Source organism: Cryptotermes secundus, unplaced genomic scaffold, assembly GCF_002891405.2.
Source record: "Cryptotermes secundus unplaced genomic scaffold, Csec_1.0 scaffold313, whole genome shotgun sequence".
NCBI lineage: Eukaryota > Metazoa > Arthropoda > Insecta > Blattodea > Kalotermitidae > Cryptotermes > Cryptotermes secundus.
Window position 1 is genome coordinate 1,751,710 of NW_019744412.1, and position 7,091 is coordinate 1,758,800.

A 7,091-nucleotide genomic window follows, 5' to 3' on the forward strand; every position below is an offset into this window, starting at 1 on the left:
CACAAAATAAAGTCAAATACAAATTACAGGCAAACACTGGAGGAAAAATACATTAATGCAGACAAGTAAATAAATAATAATAATAATTTCATTAACATAAATCTAAGTTGTTATTGAAAACTGAGAAATGAAACGTATAANCTTGTGCAAGTAATGTTTAAGCCATGCAAAAATGCACGAATCTGGCGCTGTAATTGGCATCACGTGACGCCTACAGTAAGTGCAGTGGCGGTGGCCGCTCCATAGCTCAAGCGGTTATTCGCTGGCTTCCCACCGCGGCGGCCCAGGTTCGATCCCGGGGCTGATCAAGTGGGATTTGTGGTGGACAAAGTGGCGCTGGGGCGTGTTTTCTCCGAGTACTTCGGTTTCCCCTATCAATCTTCATTCCACCAAATTCACCATCATCATAATCACCCGGGGCAGGCTACAATATGCCAATCAGTGGCCGCCGTGCCGATTGGACCCAGTTGGACTCCATCCCCCACTAAGCGAATTAAATAAAAGTGTAGTGGCTGCAAGTAGAGTCAGGGCGCTGTAGCAAGCTGCTGCAGACGCCGTGTACGTCTGATACCAAGCCCAGATTTCTTACTTCTGAATGTCTGGCATCTGAGGCTCTTGAGGCTTTTAAGTATTCTCACTACGTTCATCTGCAATGTGACGCCGTACAATTTGGCTGAAGCTCCGGCACCTCTGATACGTAATCGGGAATCGCACGATTCGAATCTCGGCCGGGACATCGATTATCCTCTTTGAGGCGTTTCATGATTTTCCTCAGCCCAACCAGGCGTATGCTTGTACCTCAAATTAGGCCACAGTAAATTCCTTCCACATTTTAAATTTATTGCTCGCTGCTATTTAGTCATTTGACAGTATATAATCTTATTTTCAGGCAGCGTCGCTAAATTAACTACAAATAGTAAACCAAAAATAAAAAAACAGGCACCACCGTTTTACCCTTCTACCCTGAAGACGGTTGCTCCAAAATGCTGATTATTATCTTCTATTCCTGTGGTTGTGTGAGACCACGTTCCTTGGCATTTAAAACTCAAGCAGACCTGTTGTACCAGGCCACGAAGCCTTAGTGGCACAGGAAACTGCGGATCTCACACGGACTACCATAGAGCTGAACTTGGTTCTCCCTCGTACAAGTATGCGTCTGAAGGCCTGAGCTCTGGTATGACCCTTCGTACCTCCCCACAGATCTGTGTCCCACATAATTACACACAGCAGGTTAGTATAGTAGCCGGCCCATATGTTTATATTGCCGACGTATGCACTGGTATGTCGAGAGTTACTGACTCTTCAGTCAATTTAAGCGAATGCTGGGATAATATCTGAAACAATCAACCAATTCATCCTTCCCAAGAGTGTATTTGCTGATCCCCCACCCCCCACCATGTTGGAACCGGAATAGCACAATTGGTCTAGCGACTGACTACAGTCTGGATGGAGGAGAGATAGGAGTTCGAATGCCGTTAAGGGCTATATTTTTGTCCTCTGCATGTCGTACAGACCGGTTCTGGGGTCCACTCAACCTCCTAACCAATGGATAACTCAGGTTCTTTCCCCGGGGGACAAAGCAGCCGCTTCCAAATATACAGAGGTCAAGAATGCGTGCATCTACACCTCCACTCTCCAATACTCCTTAATGTCGTAGTGCTTAGTTAGTTAAGCACAGGGATAACTTTACTTTTTTTTACTAACTACCATCTCTCGAAACATAATGCTTCCTGCAAGGTGTACCTAAAAAATGTACAGGTTGTATGAAATTTTTTTTATGTTGGCCAGCTGCAGTCCAAGATTTGAAGCTGAAATCTCGCTTACAGGAAGGACGATAGTTACTGTCTCTTGTACTCTTCGTGTGTACGAGGCCCTGGTCAAATAAATACACAATATTGCCTCGATTTACAAGTGACTGTATACGGGGTTTGGATTGGTGAATGGATTTATTGACCACTTATACACTCCACTCGGAACTACAAGTAATTACAGCGCTATCTCTGTTCTACACACTTTATAAATCAGTTGAGCTCGCGAAGTCTTCTCATTCTGCTTTCACTCATCATTTCCTAGTAACGGATCTTAACAGTGGAACGTTCAGTGTTCAAGTCGTTACTGCCCGGCGAATATCCCACAACTGAACTGACTCTTCACAGCCTGCCTTGCAGAACTAAGCTCTCAACTAACAACTGACAACTGCTTGTTCCGCCACAGTTTTCTTCACGATAACTCCTTGGCATGGACTACGCAGAAAACACAGTCCTTCTATTGTTGTAGAGACATGGTTACCCCGCCGTTGCATAGCAACAGTCGCTGTACGGATCACATAGAAAACACCATTCTTCTGTTGTTGCTTGCGTGTATGTTGCTGGCGATAATTAGTAACGGCTGCTATTTACAGAGTCACTGCTTAGCAACGGGTCTACACGCCACAGTATTTTATTTATTTCTTCACTACACATAGATTGTTTAACGAGGCTGTTTGCAGCTCAGGCTGTACAGTGTGGGAGAATGAGATGATTGACGGATGATGAACTGCAAAGGAGATGGAAGGAAGCGGTCTCTATGTAATTTGAAATACCGTAACTGAAAATAATATTTCTAGTATGTTACTCTGGCAGAAGTCCCCCACTCCACCTCCACGGTGGAAAAGTAACTCAATCTGGTAAGCAAAAAGTAGGGTATTTACTGCTCGTCTGCTTGTTTTACTTTTCTGCCTTGAAGATGGAGGTACTGAGTTCCTCTGAAACGTCAGTAAACTTCTACCGGACTGCACTGAGTCACTATTCTTCATGGTAAGCGCTGTAAGAACGTCAAATGCCTCACACTTCAAGACCTTGAAGTGTCAGACCTTTTGTAGACACTCTGTATTTGCGTGGTGTGCACCTAAATGCAAGGTTTAAATCGCAATACAAAATTCGCATTGCTGACATGAAGTATAATGATTATTTTTAAAATCATTAATAGAAATCTGAAAAATGTCGAGCACAGTTGCCGCGCAGTCTAAGGCATGAACAGTCTTCGCCTGCTCTAACGTAGAGATCGTGGGTTCGAATTCCATTCGAGGCGTGAATGTCTGCGTTTATTCTATACTTTGTGCTTTCTTGTATATGTAGCGGTCTTGCGACAAGGCCGCTACACCACTGAAAGACTCCTACCTACTCTCTACATGATTCATAATCTCAGAATGAACTCTGAGTGTGAGCAGGTCTGAGAGGCTAGACAGCCAAGGTAGCAGCAGAAGAAGAAGAAATTTGAAGAATCATATTGCTTATAGCGTCTCATTAAGCTTCAAGTACGAATTTTTTCCCTTGGCACTACAGCCCCAGTGGGCCTAGGCCTATCTCCATAAACTTTTCCGTTCACTTCAGTTTTTCGAGATCTTACACATTCGGTAGGACTCCTTGGGCGAGTGATCAGCTCGCCTCAAGGCCCCTACCTGTACACAAGCACAGAAAAACGCACACACACAAACTAAACATCCATGCCCTGAGTGGGATTCGAACCCACGATCCCGGTTTCCAAGCGAGCGTAGACAGTACATGCCTTAGACCGCTCGGCTACAGCGACCGGCTCAGGTACGAAATGTCACCATGCAATTCTGCTGCCGCGTGAAGGAATTTACAACAAAATTTGCAGTGGTTAATATATGTGCCGCCTAACATAACACTGAAATCCCATCTGCATTTTTTGGATCTGTTAGAGATTGCGAGAGGGAGAGAGAGGTTGGCAATGGATTCAGTAAATTTGAGCTGAAGACTGAGTGTGTTTTCTGTGAGGTAGGACCACTCGTCCTCCTCGTATAGTTAGTTCTGAGAGAAGGTAAAGCGTTGGGAAGTGAAGAATATGACATTGGTAATAATATGAGCAAAAGAAATAAAGTAAGCAAGTTAGGCCTGCCTAAATAATAAGCATTTCTTACGGCTTCATTTCCTACCTCAAAGAAAACACAATTTATCTCCATTACAGAAAATTGGTAAACGTAATTTATGGGGAATATAGCAGTTTATTCTGAGAAATATACGTAAAAAGTAAAGGGTTTTTAAACGTTAATGCAAGTGACGTGTACTGTGTCTGCTGTGCTTTGAGGGGTTTAAGCCACAGCGGAATTACGTGTGCTCCCGGCCTGTGTCCGCCCTCATCTTGGCTTCAATAAAAATTTGAATGTAGCGTGTGATATAGTACGTATGCCATTTATGACTTAACAAGTATATTTCTTTTTTCCCTTTGACTTTTCTGGCGCAGCGCTGGCATGCGAAGAGGGACGCTGGGAAATTGGTAATTCTGTTTTCCCTCTTCCTCCCTCTCCGTGACCGGTAGATCCAACTTTCTGTTGCCTTCCTTTAGAGTTCATACATTAGCAAAATGGTTGCTACTGAGTTCAAAGAGGAATGGCAGAATAACATGACGGAGCGATGTACTAAGTCATCTACTTGTGTGCCACAAAAGAATCGATTATACGAAATCGAAGCTTGTTATTAATTATTATACATATTTGTTTGTTCAGGTGATTTCCGGAGTAGCTGCTTATGTTCCATTTGTGAAAAGTAGCCTTTTTCTCTGTTTATTAATTGGAAGTGAAATCATATATATTTAGTCTAAGATATTTCTGAGATTACGCCATAGTCAAATAATCACGTAGATCTTCATGTCCTTAATAGAAAATTACTAGATTATGTTATAACGTCGATATTCGAAAAGAGCACTTCTCTCCGAACGCGGATGCGAGACTACATTGTTGCTGGTACGCCAAACCCGGTCTGAAAATTTCAACCCAATGTTTATTTTACCCCTTTATATCTTCAAGTATTGTTTGTTAAACACTGTCAAAATCATCTCCCTCTAGGTACTGTAAGCTTCACAGTTACGGCGGTTACGGTAGTGACCTCTTCTTTAAAGTTAAACGATCCTGCAGTTTGCTTATTTGGTGCTCCGTACGGTTCTCACAAGAAACATCGCCTGCTTCCCTAAGCAGCATTAACCGGTTGGTCTTTTGTATAGCGGAGACGTAATGTGTTTCCTGGGAGGTACGAACTGGATCTTTATATATTATTTGTGTTCGGTCATTGTTAACAACAAAATTTCGCCTTAATATAGCCCTCCCAACGTTAGCAAAAACAAACAAACAAAAATCCGATCATATGCTCTATCTTTACCAGAAGGACAAGCGGGCACTGCCTGGGAACCTTCAAAATCGGAGATATAGTTTCTTCCCCCCCACCCACAATGTAGTGTCTCTCACTACGCCCACCACTTCTTCTCTCTCTCTCTCTCTCTCATCTGCCCGCACAGTGTATGATTCTCACAGTAAACAGCGACTGTTTCCCCAAACAGCATTAACCGGTTGGTCTTTTGTATAGCGGAGATGTAATGTGTCTCCTGTGAGGTACGAACTGAATTGTTATTTATTATTAAATTAGTATCAGACTTCGGTAATCAATATGAATATGTATGTACGTGTTCATATGCATGTATATATATTCTTTGCATATCAATGCAAAATTATTCATATCCTGCAAAACAATGCATTCGAAAAAGTCATGTAAAGTTTTCCGGAACGTAGTAACGTCACAGATAGGGACTGACGTTAGAAACTCTGCATGTTAAATGCCGAACTGCTGGCTAGAAGTCGATTTGCGTTCTGAAGGTAATGCGACCACCATGTAAATTAAGATCTCCCCTAATTTTCTTTTGTCCTAAACCAATTGCTGAGTTGATACCCAAATTTTACGTCACATTTCATGCTTCCCATGCAGTCCTCCAAATCGTAAATCAAAATTTCACTCTAATGCAGAACTTTTAATATAAATATAAAAATTCCTATCATATGCTGTAAAGCCCCTGCTCATTTTGTCCTCTACTCATAACAAAACCCAATTCCTAACACTTTACCTTCCCTCAAGACACCTCTACCAGAAAGACGGGTGGGCACTGCCTGGGACCTTTCGGAGAAGGGATAAATTTTCTGCTCCCCCTTCCCCTTAAATGCAGTGTGTCACACTACTTACCTCTCTCTCTCTCTCTGTCCTTAGGCTTCATGGTGACGTGGGGCACTGTACTACGAGCCAAAAGGACGCCGATTCGATTTCCGATGAGGTCATTGGATTTTTCAATTGACCTAATCCTTCCAGCCGCACTATGGCCCTTGGGTCGACTCATTCTCTAACTAAAATAAATACCTGGAGTTTTCTTGGAGTGGTAAAGGGCGGCCTGCCGGCGCGTAAGGCTGACAACTTCACCATCATCTCTGAGCCCATTATCTAAAAGATGTGGGAGCCTCGACGTCTCACAACCCTATGGGCCTCCACAGCCTGTTACCTTAGCAAGCTTTATCCCATTACACCTTACGGATACACCAGACACGTGAATACAGAGAAAGTAAGAAGAGTGTGATAATCTAAAATAACCTGAAATAGAATATTTTAGAAGCATTTTACATTTAAATGAAAGGCAGAACAGCGTGACAACAGAGCAGCGGGTTCCTTCAATCCAACACCTTACACACCTGATGATGGCCAGTTAGGCCGAAACATCTTGTGTTGTATAACAAAGAGGCTAAAATATATTACATTAATATATCGACGAAGTTGCACACAGACGGCAAGGAGTGGGAACAGAGACTTACTTTAGCTTATTCCCAAAATAAATAAATACAGTTGTTAAAAGAATAAACCCCATGGTATTGTGGTGTGTGTGGACCAGCTGTGTACAGTGTTGCCTGCCACTAGGGTGACTGTCTCATTTCTTGGAGTCGTGATTTTGATGGCGAAGCATGGGATAGATGAAAATTCAATAAAAGTGATACACTGCATGCTTTTCTGCGTTGGTTCGTATGGCAACAGTATATGGGGAAAATGAACCATATTAAAATCCTGTTATCACAATTGTTCTCAAACTTCTTTCTGGCGCCTTCGATTTCCTGAGAAGATGTCGATATTTCGGAGAGTCATATCTGTTCCTTGTTCAGGTCCCAAGAGTTAAGCAAAGCAAGAAGAAAGTTGTCGTGTTCTTTCAGGTTTCTTCCTTACATTGTTCTTTAACCCTGAAAATGTAGGCGATATTTTCCTCTGAAATGTGGAGCCTTCTTCGAC

The 7,091-nt window shown here is 42.7% G+C and overlaps 1 long non-coding RNA gene across 1 annotated transcript in view; it reads left to right on the forward strand.

Moving 5' to 3' along the window:
• Positions 1 to 6,086, forward strand: part of LOC117283119 — a 72,673-nt gene extending 66,587 nt beyond the window's left edge. Inside the window, exon 3 of the long non-coding RNA XR_004514133.1 lies at positions 6,033 to 6,086. This is a non-coding gene — a long non-coding RNA (uncharacterized LOC117283119). The remainder of the gene's footprint in view (positions 1 to 6,032) is intronic.
• Positions 6,087 to 7,091: the final 1,005 nt, after the last annotated feature.